Source organism: Ascaphus truei, unplaced genomic scaffold, assembly GCF_040206685.1.
Source record: "Ascaphus truei isolate aAscTru1 unplaced genomic scaffold, aAscTru1.hap1 HAP1_SCAFFOLD_945, whole genome shotgun sequence".
Lineage (NCBI taxonomy): Eukaryota > Metazoa > Chordata > Amphibia > Anura > Ascaphidae > Ascaphus > Ascaphus truei.
The window spans coordinates 82,568-105,237 of NW_027457284.1; the positions used below are offsets into that span (position 1 = coordinate 82,568).

The 22,670-nt window shown below is 43.7% G+C and overlaps 1 long non-coding RNA gene across 3 annotated transcripts in view; it reads right to left on the reverse strand.

The window, feature by feature from the left end:
* Window positions 1-22,670, reverse strand: part of LOC142486550 (uncharacterized) — a 60,517-nt gene that overhangs the window by 20,468 nt on the left and 17,379 nt on the right. For 2 of the 3 annotated variants that reach the window (XR_012799021.1, XR_012799020.1), the window contains 5 exons: window positions 16,935-17,038; window positions 15,592-15,702; window positions 13,072-13,193; window positions 11,958-12,053; window positions 4,979-5,082 (listed from right to left, as the gene is read on the reverse strand). This is a non-coding gene — a long non-coding RNA (uncharacterized LOC142486550). The remainder of the gene's footprint in view (window positions 1-4,978; window positions 5,083-11,957; window positions 12,054-13,071; window positions 13,194-15,591; window positions 15,703-16,934; window positions 17,039-22,670) is intronic. The other variant, XR_012799022.1, reaches the window with a different exon arrangement.

Below are 22,670 nucleotides of genomic sequence, written 5' to 3' on the forward strand. Positions count from 1 at the left end.
AAGATCATTTTGCTGCTTGTAGCGTATGCTCATCCTGTACAGTGTTGTAGTAGATCCGTCTCTTCAGTGTTCACTGCAACAAAAGTAAGACATTGCATTAATATTACAGACGTTTGGGGGCTGAAATCTCACTTCGCTGCGGACAATTTCCCTTTGCATAAGATTCTTGTGATTATGTCAATGATGATCAATAACTGCATCATAACACAGCCGCTCTATACAGAAGATGTACTTGCTCTCATTGGTCATTGAGGTAATACGTCACACAATGTACAGATATAGCAAGGATTATTTCTCCCACTTGTGCATTATGGCATTATGATGGGAAATGTTGTGAGATTCTGCATTATCAGCATCACTGAATCTTTTGGAAATTAAGTGATATTCTATGTTTTAATGCAATATTATGGGTGATCAGCCGGTAAAATAATAATAGCTTGCTGTATCTGTAGCCATGCTCTACCCATGATGTGCTGAACCAATGACTGCAGAGAGATTCAGAGTGCTAAACATGACTGGAACGCATCTCTGAATAATGGGCAGCAAAGCAGTGCAGAATAGGAGGTGAAAGTATTTAAAATGGAAGATCCTTAGCAGCTGTGTGGAGAGTAGACAGTACAGACTGACCAAGTAAATGGTAAAAGGAGTAACTTCAACATTACTTGGCTTTGTTCTCCACATTGAAGCTTTCCTCCTCTTTAAATCACTAATACTGATGCCATGTGTAACCTGTACTGAGAGTTATATAATCTACTGGCCTAGATGAAACCATATGATGCAAACAGGATCCATCCCACTCCAGATTCATAGAATTGAACCACCTCAACCTTTCATAACAATCACATAGAACTGCAGCTGTGCGCTACTGCACATGTTCTTGTTATGAATGGTAGTAGATGTGGTCCTTGGGTCTTTACTTCATACTGTAGCCACCCTCTACTCATGATGTATTGAATCAACGAAAACTTGCATGGTTCAGATCACAGGAAGGGGTAGAGTAGAGATGAAAATATTCAATGTGAAACCCGTAGCAGCCGGATTGTGTGGAGTCAATAAAACGACAAATACTAAATGGTAAATGAGAAATATACACATTGCTTATCTGTCTCTGTGTAGTAATTTTCCTTCTCTTCAACTGTCCTTCAAATTTTCTCTTTTGCAAGAAAAGGAACACATGGCTTCAATATTCACTTCTGTTCTGCAGTCATCCCTCCTGAAATAAAAGTTAAGCATTGCATTGTTATTATGATAATACATACAATAAACCTTGCTCCAAACCATTTGATGCAAAGCAAATCCACCTCCCACCCACAGCTGTGCTCCTTCTAGAGCATGCATGTCAAACTCCAGTCCTCGAGGGTCCCAAACAGGCCAGGTTTTCAGTAGGGATATCCTGAAAACCTGGCCTGTTTGCTGCCCTCGAGGACTGGAGTTTGACATCCTTGTTCTTGAGCTTCTACCACGCAAGTCATCCATGTGAGTGACACTGTACTGCAGTCCTGGTCTGCACACAATCTACTGAATCAATGACATCACACTGTAAAGGCAATCTACAAGATGTATTAGTTGTCCACACTTCCGAAATGTTACTTTTATGTCCAAATCACTTATTCCCATGACCTGATATTTGTATTTGTTATTTATAGGATTGTCACAAAGAGTTGATGAGGTCACCAAATGATAGTATGTAGAGAGAAAGAGAGATCTCAGAACAGAGCCCTGATGTATACCCACAGACAGATCAATAGAAGACAAAGACATGTTAGCAACAGAGATGGAGAATGTGTGACAGGAAAGTTATGATGAAAACCAGGAAAGAACTGTGTTACGGATACCAAGAGAGAGTTTAGAATATGAAGGAGGAGAGTGATTGAGAGCATCAAACGCAGCAGATAGATCAAGTAGGATTAGTAGGGAAAAGTGACCTTGGGAATTTGCTTTAAGCACAGTCTGTAGAACGAGCTGTACGAAAGGCAGGTTGTAAAGGATCCAGGAGGGAATGTGATTTAAGAATGTTGACATTCTAGCAATTAGGAGACAAACAGCAGGAGGGATACAGGGCGGTAGTTAGTAAGGCACATAGGGTGTAGGTTGTTTCTGAGAAAAGGGTGACCACTACAGGCTTAAAGTAAGAGGGTAAAGAGCCAGAGAATAGGGAGGAATTGAAGATGTGGGTGAGAGTGGGGACTAAGAGATGCAGTAAGGTGTGAGGGGATACGATCTAGAGGGCATGTGGTAGAGGGAGAAGAGAAGATGATTAGCTTCCAGCTCTGTAAGAGAAGAAAAGGAGTCAAATGCAGAAGGAGAATTAGGTAGAAGGAGAGAAGGGGGAAGGGACAGAAGGAATCTCCTTGTGGGTGGCATCCACATTGCCTCTGAAGTAGTCAAATGCTTGAGGAGAAGTGAAGGAAGGATGGCAAGTGTGAGGAGAAGGTTAGTGGAGGGAGTCAAATACAGGGAAAAAAAGACAGCGTAAATTAAATTTGAGTGTTGATGAATGTGAAAAAAAAGTAGTGTGGTTTGGCCCCAGAGAGCAGCTTTATACAGGACTGGAGACATTTTTACTGTAGAAAAATCAAATATCAATTGTGTGATTTCCTTCATAGGCATTAAGAACAGCGAGTGGAAGTGTGATGAACATGTTTGGGAATTTAGCCAAGGGTGTGGGCTAGAGGGACAAGTGTGTCAGAGCCTAGAGGGGGCATATAGATAGGAGGATAGCATTGTAAGAGTTAATAAGATTGTTAGTTTAAGCGGAAAGAGAGAGAGAGAGAGGTTAGAGTAGATGTCAGAGGAGAGTTTAATTAAGCAGAGGAAAATCAGTGGGACAGGTAAGATGGGGTGAGGGGAATGACTGATTGTGAATGATGAGAGCAGAAGAGGTCATGTACAACTAGAGCCTTGTTAGTCAGAGAACGGACATTCCAGATGGCATAGGAGAAGGGAAGAGAAAAGTAAGGAAAGGAATGTGGATTACATTAGATAGGTTAACACTCTTAGCAGGGAGGCAGAGGCAGGGAGGCCCGATGTGTATATGAGCAGGTTCAAGATTATAAGAGATATCCCACACATCAGCAAACATAGAAGGAGACACAGAGATAGGTGTAGAGAGAGACAGAGATAGCTCTATGTAGAGAGAGAGGGACGTAGAGAGAATGAGACAGATAGGCGCAGAGAGAGGGGGCGCAGAGAGAGGAGGCGCCAAAAGAGGGGGCGCAGAGAGAGAGGGGGCGCAGAGAGAGAGGGGGCGCAGAGAGAGGGGGCACAGAGAATAGGATATTAAAGAGTGCTTTTCATTGAGCAGTGCAGAAATAGCTGCAATAGAGGTCTGTACAAATGGTGCAGTGTGTAGACACATGCAAAGGTAGGGGAAGGAAAGAGGAGAACATGTGGATAAAAGCAGGAGTGTGGAAGTTAGAGAAATTAGAAAAGTTTAACAGAGGAGTGAGGAAACAGCAAGCAGAAAGAACAAGAGAGAGGTTACATTGGGATGACGTTCTGTGGTAAAGAGAAAATGCTAGGAGAGAGCTTTCAAATATTAGAGGACATGAATTGAGGGAGCAAATGTATAAATCAAAACCTGAGGGGGAGGTATAGCACGAAAGCTTGCACAGCAGATTATAGTCTTAATGTTGCGTGTACCTGTCAGGGTATTCAAGAAGTTAAATTCTCACAAGTGCAGAGTTCATGATGAAATGCTGAATCTAGTCCCCCTCCAATTTAATTTTAATATAACTTTTCCATTCTTCATTACTGCAAAAAGCAAACAAAACAAAACCACATTGCATTACTATTTTCAAAATGGATTGAATGGCATATTCAACAGTGACTGTGTGATGCCAATATTCCCCACTCACTCGTAGTGAAGCACATATTGTACTAGTGTTGAAAGTAGGCCGGTAGAGTCAGGTACGCAGTACTGATAAAACAATAAGTGCCCGTCGTAAGTACCAGCTCCGCAACAGTGCGGGCATCACATTAGTGACGTGGATGAACATATATGGATAAGCCCATATTAAGGCATCACGTGACCAGAGCCGTCACTGACTGGGTATACGTAAAGACGCAGGGAGATGCAAGGAAAGGGAGGGAGAGAGACAGGGAGAAGATGTGAAACGGAGGAAGGCACGGATGGAGGGAGTTCTTCCGAGCTTCTGCGGGCCTCTCTCTTTCACTGGTGCATGCCGGGAGCTGGTCCCAACATCCACAAAGTGTGTGTGTATTATTGGTTGTATTTTATGGGGGTAGGAGGGTAGTGTGTATATTGTGTGTGTGGGAGTATTATATTGTGTGTAGAGGTGCAGAGGAGAGTACTAGATTGTGTATCTTGTGTAAGGGTGTTGTGTATATTGTGTTTGGAGCTATAATATTATTGGGGAGATTAGTATTGAGGAGGTATTATAGTGTGTATTGTGGGGAGTATTAGTGTGTGTATTGTTTGTGGGTGACAGATGCTGGGGGTATGCAGCAATCCCTGCACTGAGGTCCGAGGCGGCTCTGCATCGCTCGCACACACTGTGGATGACCAAGCATGTGCCCATGATAATCATGGCCTTAGAGGGATGAGTGTGTCAGAGCCTAGAAGGGGCATATATATGATGGAGGAGGGAGGAGGAGGAGGGAGGAGGAGATGATAGCATTGTAAAAGTTAACAAGATAGTTAGTTTAAGCAGAAAGTGAGGAGAGGTTAGAGATAAGGGTAGATGTCAGAGGAGAGAGTTCAATTAAGCTGAGGTATCGAGTAGGACAGGGGTGAGGGGAATGAGAGGTGGTGGATGAGAGCAGAAGAGGTCATGTACAAATAGACCTTGTTAGTCAGAGAGCAGTCATTCCAGAGGGCACGTGAGAAGTGAAGAGTAAAGTGAGACATGGAATGTGGATTACATTAGATGGGTTAATACGCTTAGCAGGGAGGTGGAGAGAGAGAGGCAAGAGGCAGAGAGTGGTGCAGGGGTTGAGGAAGAGATGTTGCATGTACCTTATCAGAACATTAAAGAACATCAATTCACACTGGTGCAGAGTTGATTTTGAATCCAGTTCACCTCCAATTCAATTTTAACAGAAATGTTTCATTCTTCATTACTGAAAAAAAAGAAAAGTAAAAAACATTTCATTACTATTTTCAAAATGGATTGAATTCCCCCAACAATGACTATGTGTTACCAATATATCCCTCTCAGTCCCACTGCAGCATATACTGTACCAGTGTGAAAGTAGGAAGGTACACAGTACCGGTAAAACAATACGTGCCGGTACTATGCACCATATGAATTATAAGGGGATGTAAATCTCCCAGTCTCTCTCCATATCCGCAACAGAGCGGGCTCCGGTCAGTGGCATGGATGCCCATATATGGGTATGCTCATATTTGGGCATCCCATGTCACTGACCGGAGCCGGCTCTGAGTATAGGGATATATGCGGAGACGCAGAGGTGCAAGGAAATGGGAGGAGGCACGGTGAGAAACAGGGAGAGACCACAGGAAGATAGAGGGCAACAACTTCCACAAGGTACTTGTATGGGTATAATTGTTTGTATTTTGTGCAGAGGGGGTAATTTCAGATAAAATACAATTCTCCACCCTCTACGAAACAATTCCACTTTGTTCAGTAAGCCAGAAAGTCTTGGTCCCATGTGGACTGAATTTAATGCAAATAAGGTCCTTAATACACAAGTAAAGAATAAAGTTACTTATTCTCTACTGTAAGAAGTGCCACATTGCCCACTATTTGGGTCCTGTGCCCAGATTGTGACCATGCATGGCAGAGGTGAGATTCCCCCAACTCCAATTTGCTACACTCTCCAAGAGATAATTGTGATCAGAGGTGGAACTAGGGGAGGGTGTGAGCAGGGTCACTGCCCAGGGAGTAACCTGACTGGGGGCACGGAAATCTCATTTAGTGCATATGTTGCGGCACTGCATTGATTGACCGGTCAATCTGCACTGCTGCCTGTCACAGTGACATCCTGATCGGGCACTGTGATCAGCTATAGCACTGACCCAGGTGAGATAGTTCAGCACTTTACAAGGAGGGAACAGATGTTGTGGGTGACAGATGCTGGAGGTAGGCCAAGACTGTTGGCCAGAGTAACGTGGAGACTTACTGCACTCTGCATGCCCATCCTCTCCCTGACATCAGGGGAAGGAAGTGGCCCTGGGGTGTGTGTAGGTATGCCAGATGTCAGTGTATGCATAAGTAAGTATGCCTGTGTAGTGGGAGGTGTAGGGGCGTTAAGCTGGAGGACTTAAAACAGGCACAAAAGCACATAGATACCTCTGATTATACCGCACCAAATGCTGATAATATCATGCTGTAGCTGCACTTTACAGAAGATGATGCAGATGTCATCATTGGTTGGTGGGTTCATTAAATCAATCCATCATATCATAACCACACTGTGCATATGATGTACTGAATCAGTAACACCAGGAAGACATCTCCATGTTAGGAGTAGAGTTGAAGTTAACAGAATATGTCCAGCACTGTGTAGCAGCCGGATTGTGTGGAGTCAATAAAACGACAAATACTAAATGGTAAATGAGAAATATACACATTGCTTATCTGTCTCTGTGTAGTAATTTTCCTTCTCTTCAACTGTCCTTCAAATTTTCTCTTTTGCAAGAAAAGGAACACATGGCTTCAATATTCACTTCTGTTCTGCAGTCATCCCTCCTGAAATAAAAGTTAAGCATTGCATTGTTATTATGATAATACATACAATAAACCTTGCTCCAAACCATTTGATGCAAAGCAAATCCACCTCCCACCCACAGCTGTGCTCCTTCTAGAGCATGCATGTCAAACTCCAGTCCTCGAGGGTCCCAAACAGGCCAGGTTTTCAGTAGGGATATCCTGAAAACCTGGCCTGTTTGCTGCCCTCGAGGACTGGAGTTTGACATCCTTGTTCTTGAGCTTCTACCACGCAAGTCATCCATGTGAGTGACACTGTACTGCAGTCCTGGTCTGCACACAATCTACTGAATCAATGACATCACACTGTGTCACACTATGTCATGCTAACGACAGGAAACAATCTTTGTATATATCTTTGTATATATAATAATAATAATAATAATAATAAAAAAAATAAGACAGGACAGACACTCCTACATTGCAATCAATAGAAAATAACTGGGACAGGCACTTCAAGGATGCATACGGTCCCGGATAAACTGTAGCTACCTATACACGTGTGCCTTGTCTCTAGACTCTGCATATATCTCTATTTATATACCACCCATTGTGTACTCAGCGCTTTACAAGAGAGACCAAAAAGTACAGGAAATTATTATACAATAAGTTCAACAAACAAAAACAGACAATAGGAAAGTAAATCCCTGTCCTGGGTAGTTTACAATCTAAGAGAAATGTAAGGAGACTTACAGAGAGACAACAGGTGGGGGAACAAGTGCAGTAGATGACAATGCTTGTCCTTAATGGTGGGTACTTGTAGTATAAAGCACTTCTTGGGAACAATAGTTAGTGACTGAATGAGTGACAGTAGCAACGAGTAAAAGCTATTGAAATGCTTCATTTAAGTTGTGAATTTTAAGGTTGATCTTAAATGTGGGTGGAAGAGGGTATGTTGGCATATACTGAGTGTGTGTGAGTTTCACAGGTAAATTGATGGGAAAGGGTTTCAGGCAAGAGAGCGAGTGCGCAGTAGAGGTGTAAGAAGTATAATGGAGACAGTTATTAGTAGAGCTTAGGAGACGAGGAAGGGCATAACGAGACCAAAGATGATATGTAGGAAGGAGCAGATGAATAGAGAATAGTGTTGGACTGGGTCCTCAACTATAAAAAAATGGGTAACGGGTACCCGGCCAAAATGAAAGGTTCTACCCGGTCGGGTACACGGTTTGGCACTTACCTTCCGGGTGGCGGTGACATCTAGGATCAGCAGCAGTCCTGTGACGGTGGCAGCATCTGTGGTGTCTTCAGCCGGCGGGGGAGCTGCAGGCTCACAGACACAGCTTACCTGCTTCGGTGCTGTGGAAGTGATTCCTGCAGCTCCCCCCGCCAGGTGAAGACACCTCTGATGCTGCCAACATCAGAGGACTGCTGCTGCTGATCCTAGATGTCTTAGGAAAGGTAAGTATAAAAGATTATTTCCAGCTGCCCTGACATTACCCGACGCCGGGTATTACCCGGCCAAGTCCGCTTCTCAGTGGCCGGTTTCGAGTAATGTCCGGGTAGCTGGAAATGTGTCGGGTAACGCCGGGTACTCGGTACACCACTAATAGAGAACCTTAACAAAAAGGTAAGGAGGAGAACTTTGTAGGTGATCTGAAACTTGATGGGAAGCAAGGAGAGGGATTTAAGGAGGAGGAGGAGATGAGCAGATACTGTTGTGGGAGAAAGGGAAATTATTCAAGCAGCAGAGTTTTGGATAGATTGCAAATGAGAAAGTTGTGAAGCAGGGAGCCCTGTTAGCAGTATGTTAACCCATACGATAAGGGCATGCATTGGCGTTTTAGCAGTAGATTGACAGAGAAAAGGGCAAATCTTGGAAATATTACAGAGAAGAATCGACAAACTTTAGCCAGTGTCGTGAATGAAGATGGAAAGGGAAGAGTCAAATGTTACTCCTAGGCAATGTGCTTTCATGACAGGATGATGGTAGTACTGTTTACTGCGATGGAGAAAGGTGATATTAGGCCAGATTTAGGGGGAAATATGAGGAGCTCAGTTTTAGACATTAGGTTTAAGGCAGAAGAGTGTCATCCATGGAGGATATAGCCAGGAGGCCACCCGAAACTAGGAACTAAATTGCAGGAGTGACGGTAGGGTGGATAGGTGTGTGTATCATCTGCATAGAGATGATATCAAGGGCCAAAATAGTTGATAAGGTCAACTAGTGATAGTATGTAGTGAGAGAGGTCCCAGAACAGAGTCCTGAGGTATACCAACAGACAAAACAACAGGAGACAAAGACACGTTAGCAACAGAGATGGAGAATGTGTGATGGAGAAGTATGATGAAAACCAGGATATAAGTTTGCTGCGGATACGAAGAAAGAGTTTAGAATATGAATGAGAAGAGTGATTGACAGTATCAAAAGCAGAAGAGAGATCAAGCAGGATTAGTAAGTAAAATGGACCTTGGGAATTTTCTTTATGTACATAATTGGTTACATTGGGAAAGGCAGATTGTGAAGGGCCCAGAGGAGCATGTGATTTAAGAATGTTGATCAAACGGGAGATCACAAGACGTTCTAGCAATTAGGAGGCAAATGGTAGGACGGATACAGGGCGATAGTTAGAAATTCACACAAGGTCAAGGTTATTTTTGAGAATAGGGGTGACCACTGCATGCTTAAAAGGAAGAGTTGAAAGAGCCAAAGGATATGGAGGAATTGAAGATGTGGGTGAGAGTGAGAATATAGGATTGAGAGGGCATGTGGTAGAGGGAGAAGAGAAGATCAGGTTCCAGCTTTGTGACAGGAGAAAAGGAGTCAAGAGTGCAATGAGATCTAGATAGAAAAAGAGAGAGGGGGAAGGGAGAGAACGAATCTACTTGTGGATGGCATCCACCTTGCCTCAAGTGAGCAAAGGCTTGAGGAGAAATAAAGGATGGATGTTAAGTGGGAGGAGAAAGTCAGTGGTGGGACTCAAATACATAGAAGACAGTGTGAATGAAATTGGAGTGTTGATGAGTGAGGAAAAAGTAGTGTTTGACCTTAAAAAAAGGAGCAGAGTTTTACAGAACAGGACAAAGGTTTAGTGTAGAAAATCAGACTGTGAGATTTCCTCCATAGGTGTTAAGAGCAGCAGTGTGATGTGATGAAGTGTGATGAGAGCGTGCTTGTGAATTAAACCAATGCATGGGTTAGGCTGCGTCTATAGTAAGCACGCAACAGAAGGCAAAGTTAGCGCATGCCTGTCGCTCCAGCAATCCCCGCACTGAGGTCCGAGGCGACGGGGAAGCCCTGCATCGCTCGCACGCACTGTGGACGACCAAGCGTGTGCCCATGATAATCACGGCCTTAGAGGGATGAGTGTGTCAGAGCCTAGAAGGGGCATATAGATGATGGAGGAGGAGGGAGGAGGAGATGATAGCATTGTAAGAGTTAACAAGATAGTTAGTTTAAGCAGAAAGTGAGGAGAGGTTAGAGATAAGGGTAGATGTCAGAGGAGAGAGTTCAATTAAGCTGAGGTATCGAGTAGGACAGGGGTGAGGGGAATGAGAAGTGGTGGATGATGAGAGCAGAAGAGGTCATGTACAAATAGACCATGTTAGTCGTAGAGCAGACATTCCAGAGGGCACGTGAGAAGGGAAGAGTAAAGTGAGACAAGGAATGTGGATTACATTAGATGGGTTAATACGCTTAGCAGGGAGGTGGAGAGAGAGGCAAGAGGCAGAGGGTGGTGTAGGGGTAGAGGAAGAGATGTTGCATGTACCTTGTCAGAACATTAAAGAACGTCAATTCACACTGGTGCAGAGTTGATGATGAAATGCTGAATCCAGTTCACGTCCAATTCAATTTTAACAGAACTTTTTCATTCTTCATTACTGCAAAAAAAAAAAGTAAAAAACAATGCATTACTATTTTCAAAATGGATTGAATTCCCCCACCAATGACTATGTGTTACCAATATATCCCTCTCAGTCCCACTGCAGCACATACTGTACCAGTGTGAAAGTAAGAAGGTACACAGTACCGGTAAAACAATACGTGCCGGTACTATGCACCATATGAATTATAAGGGGATGTAAATCTCCCAGTCTCTCTCCATATCCGCAACAGAGCGGGCTCCGGTCAGTGGCATGGATGCCCATATATGGGTATGCTCATATTTGGGCATCCCATGTCACTGACCGGAGCCGGCTCTGAGTATAGGGATATATGCGGAGACGCAGAGGTGCAAGGAAATGGGAGGAGGCACGGTGAGAAACAGGGAGAGACCACAGGAAGATAGAGGGCAACAACTTCCACAAGGTACTTGTATGGGTATAATTGTTTGTATTTTGTGCAGAGGGGGTAATTTCAGATAAAATACAATTCTCCACCCTCTACGAAACAATTCCACTTTGTTCAGTAAGCCAGAAAGTCTTGGTCCCATGTGGACTGAATTTAATGCAAATAAGGTCCTTAATACACAAGTAAATAATAAAGTTACTTATTCTCTACTGTAAGAAGTGCCACATTGCCCACTATTTGGGTCCTGTGCCCAGATTGTGACCATGCATGGCAGAGGTGAGATTCCCCCAACTCCAATTTGCTACACTCTCCAAGAGAGATAATTGTGATCAGAGGTGGAACTAGGGGAGGGTGTGAGCAGGGTCACTGCCCAGGGAGTAACCTGACTGGGGGCACGGAAATCTCATTTAGTGCATATGTTGCGGCACTGCATTGATTGACCGGTCAATCTGCACTGCTGCCTGTCACAGTGACATCCTGATCGGGCACTGTGATCAGCTATAGCACTGACCCAGGTGAGATAGTTCAGCACTTTACAAGGAGGGAACAGATGTTGTGGGTGACAGATGCTGGAGGTAGGCCAAGACTGTTGGCCAGAGTAACGTGGAGACTTACTGCACTCTGCATGCCCATCCTCTCCCTGACATCAGGGGAAGGAAGTGGCCCTGGGGTGTGTGTAGGTATGCCAGATGTCAGTGTATGCATAAGTAAGTATGCCTGTGTAGTGGGAGGTGTAGGGGCGTTAAGCTGGAGGACTTAAAACAGGCACAAAAGCACATAGATACCTCTGATTATACCGCACCAAATGCTGATAATATCATGCTGTAGCTGCACTTTACAGAAGATGATGCAGATGTCATCATTGGTTGGTGGGTTCATTAAATCAATCCATCATATCATAACCACACTGTGCATATGATGTACTGAATCAGTAACACCAGGAAGACATCTCCATGTTAGGAGTAGAGTTGAAGTTAACAGAATATGTCCAGCACTGTGGTGTGTAGCCCATAAATAATAATTGTGCACATTACCAGAACAACATACTGTCAACTGCAAGATCATTTTGCTGCTTGTAGCGTATGCTCATCCTGTACAGTGTTGTAGTAGATCCGTCTCTTCAGTGTTCACTGCAACAAAAGTAAGACATTGCATTAATATTACAGACGTTTGGGGGCTGAAATCTCACTTCGCTGCGGACAATTTCCCTTTGCATAAGATTCTTGTGATTATGTCAATGATGATCAATAACTGCATCATAACACAGCCGCTCTATACAGAAGATGTACTTGCTCTCATTGGTCATTGAGGTAATACGTCACACAATGTACAGATATAGCAAGGATTATTTCTCCCACTTGTGCATTATGGCATTATGATGGGAAATGTTGTGAGATTCTGCATTATCAGCATCACTGAATCTTTTGGAAATTAAGTGATATTCTATGTTTTAATGCAATATTATGGGTGATCAGCCGGTAAAATAATAATAGCTTGCTGTATCTGTAGCCATGCTCTACCCATGATGTGCTGAACCAATGACTGCAGAGAGATTCAGAGTGCTAAACATGACTGGAACGCATCTCTGAATAATGGGCAGCAAAGCAGTGCAGAATAGGAGGTGAAAGTATTTAAAATGGAAGATCCTTAGCAGCTGTGTGGAGAGTAGACAGTACAGACTGACCAAGTAAATGGTAAAAGGAGTAACTTCAACATTACTTGGCTTTGTTCTCCACATTGAAGCTTTCCTCCTCTTTAAATCACTAATACTGATGCCATGTGTAACCTGTACTGAGAGTTATATAATCTACTGGCCTAGATGAAACCATATGATGCAAACAGGATCCATCCCACTCCAGATTCATAGAATTGAACCACCTCAACCTTTCATAACAATCACATAGAACTGCAGCTGTGCGCTACTGCACATGTTCTTGTTATGAATGGTAGTAGATGTGGTCCTTGGGTCTTTACTTCATACTGTAGCCACCCTCTACTCATGATGTATTGAATCAACGAAAACTTGCATGGTTCAGATCACAGGAAGGGGTAGAGTAGAGATGAAAATATTCAATGTGAAACCCGTAGCAGCCGGATTGTGTGGAGTCAATAAAACGACAAATACTAAATGGTAAATGAGAAATATACACATTGCTTATCTGTCTCTGTGTAGTAATTTTCCTTCTCTTCAACTGTCCTTCAAATTTTCTCTTTTGCAAGAAAAGGAACACATGGCTTCAATATTCACTTCTGTTCTGCAGTCATCCCTCCTGAAATAAAAGTTAAGCATTGCATTGTTATTATGATAATACATACAATAAACCTTGCTCCAAACCATTTGATGCAAAGCAAATCCACCTCCCACCCACAGCTGTGCTCCTTCTAGAGCATGCATGTCAAACTCCAGTCCTCGAGGGTCCCAAACAGGCCAGGTTTTCAGTAGGGATATCCTGAAAACCTGGCCTGTTTGCTGCCCTCGAGGACTGGAGTTTGACATCCTTGTTCTTGAGCTTCTACCACGCAAGTCATCCATGTGAGTGACACTGTACTGCAGTCCTGGTCTGCACACAATCTACTGAATCAATGACATCACACTGTAAAGGCAATCTACAAGATGTATTAGTTGTCCACACTTCCGAAATGTTACTTTTATGTCCAAATCACTTATTCCCATGACCTGATATTTGTATTTGTTATTTATAGGATTGTCACAAAGAGTTGATGAGGTCACCAAATGATAGTATGTAGAGAGAAAGAGAGATCTCAGAACAGAGCCCTGATGTATACCCACAGACAGATCAATAGAAGACAAAGACATGTTAGCAACAGAGATGGAGAATGTGTGACAGGAAAGTTATGATGAAAACCAGGATAGAACTGTGTTACGGATACCAAGAGAGAGTTTAGAATATGAAGGAGGAGAGTGATTGAGAGCATCAAACGCAGCAGATAGATCAAGTAGGATTAGTAGGGAAAAGTGACCTTGGGAATTTGCTTTAAGCACAGTCTGTAGAACGAGCTGTACGAAAGGCAGGTTGTAAAGGATCCAGGAGGGAATGTGATTTAAGAATGTTGACATTCTAGCAATTAGGAGACAAACAGCAGGAGGGATACAGGGCGGTAGTTAGTAAGGCACATAGGGTGTAGGTTGTTTCTGAGAAAAGGGTGACCACTACAGGCTTAAAGTAAGAGGGTAAAGAGCCAGAGAATAGGGAGGAATTGAAGATGTGGGTGAGAGTGGGGACTAAGAGATGCAGTAAGGTGTGAGGGGATACGATCTAGAGGGCATGTGGTAGAGGGAGAAGAGAAGATGATTAGCTTCCAGCTCTGTAAGAGAAGAAAAGGAGTCAAATGCAGAAGGAGAATTAGGTAGAAGGAGAGAAGGGGGAAGGGACAGAAGGAATCTCCTTGTGGGTGGCATCCACCTTGCCTCTGAAGTAGTCAAATGCTTGAGGAGAAGTGAAGGAAGGATGGCAAGTGTGAGGAGAAGGTTAGTGGAGGGAGTCAAATACAGGGAAAAAAAGACAGCGTAAATTAAATTTGAGTGTTGATGAATGTGAAAAAAAAGTAGTGTGGTTTGGCCACAGAGAGCAGCTTTATACAGGACTGGAGACATTTTTACTGTAGAAAAATCAAATATCAATTGTGTGATTTCCTTCATAGGCATTAAGAACAGCGAGTGGAAGTGTGATGAACATGTTTGGGAATTTAGCCAAGGGTGTGGGCTAGAGGGACAAGTGTGTCAGAGCCTAGAGGGGGCATATAGATAGGAGGATAGCATTGTAAGAGTTAATAAGATTGTTAGTTTAAGCGGAAAGAGAGAGAGAGCAGAGAGGTTAGAGTAGATGTCAGAGGAGAGTTTAATTAAGCAGAGGCAAATCAGTGGGACAGGTAAGATGGGGTGAGGGGAATGACTGATTGTGAATGATGAGAGCAGAAGAGGTCATGTACAACTAGAGCCTTGTTAGTCAGAGAACGGACATTCCAGATGGCATAGGAGAAGGGAAGAGAAAAGTAAGGAAAGGAATGTGGATTACATTAGATAGGTTAACACTCTTAGCAGGGAGGCAGAGGCAGGGAGGCCCGATGTGTATATGAGCAGGTTCAAGATTATAAGAGATATCCCACACATCAGCAAACATAGAAGGAGACACAGAGATAGGTGTAGAGAGAGACAGAGATAGCTCTATGTAGAGAGAGAGGGACGTAGAGAGAATGAGACAGATAGGCGCAGAGAGAGGGGGCGCAGAGAGAGGAGGCGCCAAAAGAGGGGGCGCAGAGAGAGGGGGCACAGAGAATAGGATATTAAAGAGTGCTTTTCATTGAGCAGTGCAGAAATAGCTGCAATAGAGGTCTGTACAAATGGTGCAGTGTGTAGACACATGCAAAGGTAGGGGAAGGAAAGAGGAGAACATGTGGATAAAAGCAGGAGTGTGGAAGTTAGAGAAATTAGAAAAGTTTAACAGAGGAGTGAGGAAACAGCAAGCAGAAAGAACAAGAGAGAGGTTACATTGGGATGACGTTCTGTGGTAAAGAGAAAATGCTAGGAGAGAGCTTTCAAATATTAGAGGACATGAATTGAGGCAGCAAATGTATAAATCAAAACCTGAGGGGGAGGTATAGCACGAAAGCTTGCACAGCAGATTATAGTCTTAATGTTGCGTGTACCTGTCAGGGTATTCAAGAAGTTAAATTCTCACAAGTGCAGAGTTCATGATGAAATGCTGAATCTAGTCCCCCTCCAATTTAATTTTAATATAACTTTTCCATTCTTCATTACTGCAAAAAGCAAACAAAACAAAACCACATTGCATTACTATTTTCAAAATGGATTGAATGGCATATTCAACAGTGACTGTGTGATGCCAATATTCCCCACTCACTCGTAGTGAAGCACATATTGTACTAGTGTTGAAAGTAGGCCGGTAGAGTCAGGTACGCAGTACTGATAAAACAATAAGTGCCCGTCGTAAGTACCAGCTCCGCAACAGTGCGGGCATCACATTAGTGACGTGGATGAACATATATGGATAAGCCCATATTAAGGCATCACGTGACCAGAGCCGTCACTGACTGGGTATACGTAAAGACGCAGGGAGATGCAAGGAAAGGGAGGGAGAGAGACAGGGAGAAGATGTGAAACGGAGGAAGGCACGGATGGAGGGAGTTCTTCCGAGCTTCTGCGGGCCTCTCTCTTTCACTGGTGCATGCCGGGAGCTGGTCCCAACATCCACAAAGTGTGTGTGTATTATTGGTTGTATTTTATGGGGGTAGGAGGGTAGTGTGTATATTGTGTGTGTGGGAGTATTATATTGTGTGTAGAGGTGCAGAGGAGAGTACTAGATTGTGTATCTTGTGTAAGGGTGTTGTGTATATTGTGTTTGGAGCTATAATATTATTGGGGAGATTAGTATTGAGGAGGTATTATAGTGTGTATTGTGGGGAGTATTAGTGTGTGTATTGTTTGTGGGTGACAGATGCTGGGGGTATGCAGCAATCCCTGCACTGAGGTCCGAGGCGGCTCTGCATCGCTCGCACGCACTGTGGACGACCAAGCATGTGCCCATGATAATCATGGCCTTAGAGGGATGAGTGTGTCAGAGCCTAGAAGGGGTATATATATAATGGAGGAGGGAGGAGGAAGGAGGAGGAGGGAGGAGGAGATGATAGCATTGTAAAAGTTAACAAGATAGTTAGTTTAAGCAGAAAGTGAGGAGAGGTTAGAGATAAGGGTAGATGTCAGAGGAGAGAGTTCAATTAAGCTGAGGTATCGAGTAGGACAGGGGTGAGGGGAATGAGAGGTGGTGGATGAGAGCAGAAGAGGTCATGTACAAATAGACCTTGTTAGTCAGAGAGCAGTCATTCCAGAGGGCACGTGAGAAGTGAAGAGTAAAGTGAGACATGGAATGTGGATTACATTAGATGGGTTAATACGCTTAGCAGGGAGGTGGAGAGAGAGAGGCAAGAGGCAGAGAGTGGTGCAGGGGTTGAGGAAGAGATGTTGCATGTACCTTATCAGAACATTAAAGAACATCAATTCACACTGGTGCAGAGTTGATGATGAATCCAGTTCACCTCCAATTCAATTTTAACAGAAATGTTTCATTCTTCATTACTGAAAAAAAAGAAAAGTAAAAAACATTTCATTACTATTTTCAAAATGGATTGAATTCCCCCAACAATGACTATGTGTTACCAATATATCCCTCTCAGTCCCACTGCAGCATATACTGTACCAGTGTGAAAGTAGGAAGGTACACAGTACCGGTAAAACAATACGTGCCGGTACTATGCACCATATGAATTATAAGGGGATGTAAATCTCCCAGTCTCTCTCCATATCCGCAACAGAGCGGGCTCCGGTCAGTGGCATGGATGCCCATATATGGGTATGCTCATATTTGGGCATCCCATGTCACTGACCGGAGCCGGCTCTGAGTATAGGGATATATGCGGAGACGCAGAGGTGCAAGGAAATGGGAGGAGGCACGGTGAGAAACAGGGAGAGACCACAGGAAGATAGAGGGCAACAACTTCCACAAGGTACTTGTATGGGTATAATTGTTTGTATTTTGTGCAGAGGGGGTAATTTCAGATAAAATACAATTCTCCACCCTCTACGAAACAATTCCACTTTGTTCAGTAAGCCAGAAAGTCTTGGTCCCATGTGGACTGAATTTAATGCAAATAAGGTCCTTAATACACAAGTAAAGAATAAAGTTACTTATTCTCTACTGTAAGAAGTGCCACATTGCCCACTATTTGGGTCCTGTGCCCAGATTGTGACCATGCATGGCAGAGGTGAGATTCCCCCAACTCCAATTTGCTACACTCTCCAAGAGATAATTGTGATCAGAGGTGGAACTAGGGGAGGGTGTGAGCAGGGTCACTGCCCAGGGAGTAACCTGACTGGGGGCACGGAAATCTCATTTAGTGCATATGTTGCGGCACTGCATTGATTGACCGGTCAATCTGCACTGCTGCCTGTCACAGTGACATCCTGATCGGGCACTGTGATCAGCTATAGCACTGACCCAGGTGAGATAGTTCAGCACTTTACAAGGAGGGAACAGATGTTGTGGGTGACAGATGCTGGAGGTAGGCCAAGACTGTTGGCCAGAGTAACGTGGAGACTTACTGCACTCTGCATGCCCATCCTCTCCCTGACATCAGGGGAAGGAAGTGGCCCTGGGGTGTGTGTAGGTATGCCAGATGTCAGTGTATGCATAAGTAAGTATGCCTGTGTAGTGGGAGGTGTAGGGGCGTTAAGCTGGAGGACTTAAAACAGGCACAAAAGCACATAGATACCTCTGATTATACCGCACCAAATGCTGATAATATCATGCTGTAGCTGCACTTTACAGAAGATGATGCAGATGTCATCATTGGTTGGTGGGTTCATTAAATCAATCCATCATATCATAACCACACTGTGCATATGATGTACTGAATCAGTAACACCAGGAAGACATCTCCATGTTAGGAGTAGAGTTGAAGTTAACAGAATATGTCCAGCACTGTGTAGCAGCCGGATTGTGTGGAGTCAATAAAACGACAAATACTAAATGGTAAATGAGAAATATACACATTGCTTATCTGTCTCTGTGTAGTAATTTTCCTTCTCTTCAACTGTCCTTCAAATTTTCTCTTTTGCAAGAAAAGGAACACATGGCTTCAATATTCACTTCTGTTCTGCAGTCATCCCTCCTGAAATAAAAGTTAAGCATTGCATTGTTATTATGATAATACATACAATAAACCTTGCTCCAAACCATTTGATGCAAAGCAAATCCACCTCCCACCCACAGCTGTGCTCCTTCTAGAGCATGCATGTCAAACTCCAGTCCTCGAGGGTCCCAAACAGGCCAGGTTTTCAGTAGGGATATCCTGAAAACCTGGCCTGTTTGCTGCCCTCGAGGACTGGAGTTTGACATCCTTGTTCTTGAGCTTCTACCACGCAAGTCATCCATGTGAGTGACACTGTACTGCAGTCCTGGTCTGCACACAATCTACTGAATCAATGACATCACACTGTGTCACACTATGTCATGCTAACGACAGGAAACAATCTTTGTATATATCTTTGTATATATAATAATAATAATAATAATAATAAAAAAAATAAGACAGGACAGACACTCCTACATTGCAATCAATAGAAAATAACTGGGACAGGCACTTCAAGGATGCATACGGTCCCGGATAAACTGTAGCTACCTATACACGTGTGCCTTGTCTCTAGACTCTGCATATATCTCTATTTATATACCACCCATTGTGTACTCAGCGCTTTACAAGAGAGACCAAAAAGTACAGGAAATTATTATACAATAAGTTCAACAAACAAAAACAGACAATAGGAAAGTAAATCCCTGTCCTGGGTAGTTTACAATCTAAGAGAAATGTAAGGAGACTTACAGAGAGACAACAGGTGGGGGAACAAGTGCAGTAGATGACAATGCTTGTCCTTAATGGTGGGTACTTGTAGTATAAAGCACTTCTTGGGAACAATAGTTAGTGACTGAATGAGTGACAGTAGCAACGAGTAAAAGCTATTGAAATGCTTCATTTAAGTTGTGAATTTTAAGGTTGATCTTAAATGTGGGTGGAAGAGGGTATGTTGGCATATACTGAGTGTGTGAGTTTCACAGGTAAATTGATGGGAAAGGGTTTCAGGCAAGAGAGCGAGTGCGCAGTAGAGGTGTAAGAAGTATAATGGAGACAGTTATTAGTAGAGCTTAGGAGACGAGGAAGGGCATAACGAGACCAAAGATGATATGTAGGAAGGAGCAGATGAATAGAGAATAGTGTTGGACTGGGTCCTCAACTATAAAAAAATGGGTAACGGGTACCCGGCCAAAATGAAAGGTTCTACCCGGTCGGGTACACGGTTTGGCACTTACCTTCCGGGTGGCGGTGACATCTAGGATCAGCAGCAGTCCTGTGACGGTGGCAGCATCTGTGGTGTCTTCAGCCGGCGGGGGAGCTGCAGGCTCACAGACACAGCTTACCTGCTTCGGTGCTGTGGAAGTGATTCCTGCAGCTCCCCCCGCCAGGTGAAGACACCTCTGATGCTGCCAACATCAGAGGACTGCTGCTGCTGATCCTAGATGTCTTAGGAAAGGTAAGTATAAAAGATTATTTCCAGCTGCCCTGACATTACCCGACGCCGGGTATTACCCGGCCAAGTCCGCTTCTCAGTGGCCGGTTTCGAGTAATGTCCGGGTAGCTGGAAATGTGTCGGGTAACGCCGGGTACTCGGTACACCACTAATAGAGAACCTTAACAAAAAGGTAAGGAGGAGAACTTTGTAGGTGATCTGAAACTTGATGGGAAGCAAGGAGAGGGATTTAAGGAGGAGGAGGAGATGAGCAGATACTGTTGTGGGAGAAAGGGAAATTATTCAAGCAGCAGAGTTTTGGATAGATTGCAAATGAGAAAGTTGTGAAGCAGGGAGCCCTGTTAGCAGTATGTTAACCCATACGATAAGGGCATGCATTGGCGTTTTAGCAGTAGATTGACAGAGAAAAGGGCAAATCTTGGAAATATTACAGAGAAGAATCGACAAACTTTAGCCAGTGTCGTGAATGAAGATGGAAAGGGAAGAGTCAAATGTTACTCCTAGGCAATGTGCTTTCATGACAGGATGATGGTAGTACTGTTTACTGCGATGGAGAAAGGTGATATTAGGCCAGATTTAGGGGGAAATATGAGGAGCTCAGTTTTAGACATTAGGTTTAAGGCAGAAGAGTGTCATCCATGGAGGATATAGCCAGGAGGCCACCCGAAACTAGGAACTAAATTGCAGGAGTGACGGTAGGGTGGATAGGTGTGTGTATCATCTGCATAGAGATGATATCAAGGGCCAAAATAGTTGATAAGGTCAACTAGTGATAGTATGTAGTGAGAGAGGTCCCAGAACAGAGTCCTGAGGTATACCAACAGACAAAACAACAGGAGACAAAGACACGTTAGCAACAGAGATGGAGAATGTGTGATGGAGAAGTATGATGAAAACCAGGATATAAGTTTGCTGCGGATACGAAGAAAGAGTTTAGAATATGAATGAGAAGAGTGATTGACAGTATCAAAAGCAGAAGAGAGATCAAGCAGGATTAGTAAGTAAAATGGACCTTGGGAATTTTCTTTATGTACATAATTGGTTACATTGGGAAAGGCAGATTGTGAAGGGCCCAGAGGAGCATGTGATTTAAGAATGTTGATCAAACGGGAGATCACAAGACGTTCTAGCAATTAGGAGGCAAATGGTAGGACGGATACAGGGCGATAGTTAGAAATTCACACAAGGTCAAGGTTATTTTTGAGAATAGGGGTGACCACTGCATGCTTAAAAGGAAGAGTTGAAAGAGCCAAAGGATATGGAGGAATTGAAGATGTGGGTGAGAGTGAGAATATAGGATTGAGAGGGCATGTGGTAGAGGGAGAAGAGAAGATCAGGTTCCAGCTTTGTGACAGGAGAAAAGGAGTCAAGAGTGCAATGAGATCTAGATAGAAAAAGAGAGAGGGGGAAGGGAGAGAACGAATCTACTTGTGGATGGCATCCACCTTGCCTCAAGTGAGCAAAGGCTTGAGGAGAAATAAAGGATGGATGTTAAGTGGGAGGAGAAAGTCAGTGGTGGGACTCAAATACATAGAAGACAGTGTGAATGAAATTGGAGTGTTGATGAGTGAGGAAAAAGTAGTGTTTGACCTTAAAAAAAGGAGCAGAGTTTTACAGAACAGGACAAAGGTTTAGTGTAGAAAATCAGACTGTGAGATTTCCTCCATAGGTGTTAAGAGCAGCAGTGTGATGTGATGAAGTGTGATGAGAGCGTGCTTGTGAATTAAACCAATGCATGGGTTAGGCTGCGTCTATAGTAAGCACGCAACAGAAGGCAAAGTTAGCGCATGCCTGTCGCTCCAGCAATCCCCGCACTGAGGTCCGAGGCGACGGGGAAGCCCTGCATCGCTCGCACGCACTGTGGACGACCAAGCGTGTGCCCATGATAATCACGGCCTTAGAGGGATGAGTGTGTCAGAGCCTAGAAGGGGCATATAGATGATGGAGGAGGAGGGAGGAGGAGATGATAGCATTGTAAGAGTTAACAAGATAGTTAGTTTAAGCAGAAAGTGAGGAGAGGTTAGAGATAAGGGTAGATGTCAGAGGAGAGAGTTCAATTAAGCTGAGGTATCGAGTAGGACAGGGGTGAGGGGAATGAGAAGTGGTGGATGATGAGAGCAGAAGAGGTCATGTACAAATAGACCATGTTAGTCGTAGAGCAGACATTCCAGAGGGCACGTGAGAAGGGAAGAGTAAAGTGAGACAAGGAATGTGGATTACATTAGATGGGTTAATACGCTTAGCAGGGAGGTGGAGAGAGAGGCAAGAGGCAGAGGGTGGTGTAGGGGTAGAGGAAGAGATGTTGCATGTACCTTGTCAGAACATTAAAGAACGTCAATTCACACTGGTGCAGAGTTGATGATGAAATGCTGAATCCAGTTCACGTCCAATTCAATTTTAACAGAACTTTTTCATTCTTCATTACTGCAAAAAAAAAAGTAAAAAACAATGCATTACTATTTTCAAAATGGATTGAATTCCCCCACCAATGACTATGTGTTACCAATATATCCCTCTCAGTCCCACTGCAGCACATACTGTACCAGTGTGAAAGTAAGAAGGTACACAGTACCGGTAAAACAATACGTGCCGGTACTATGCACCATATGAATTATAAGGGGATGTA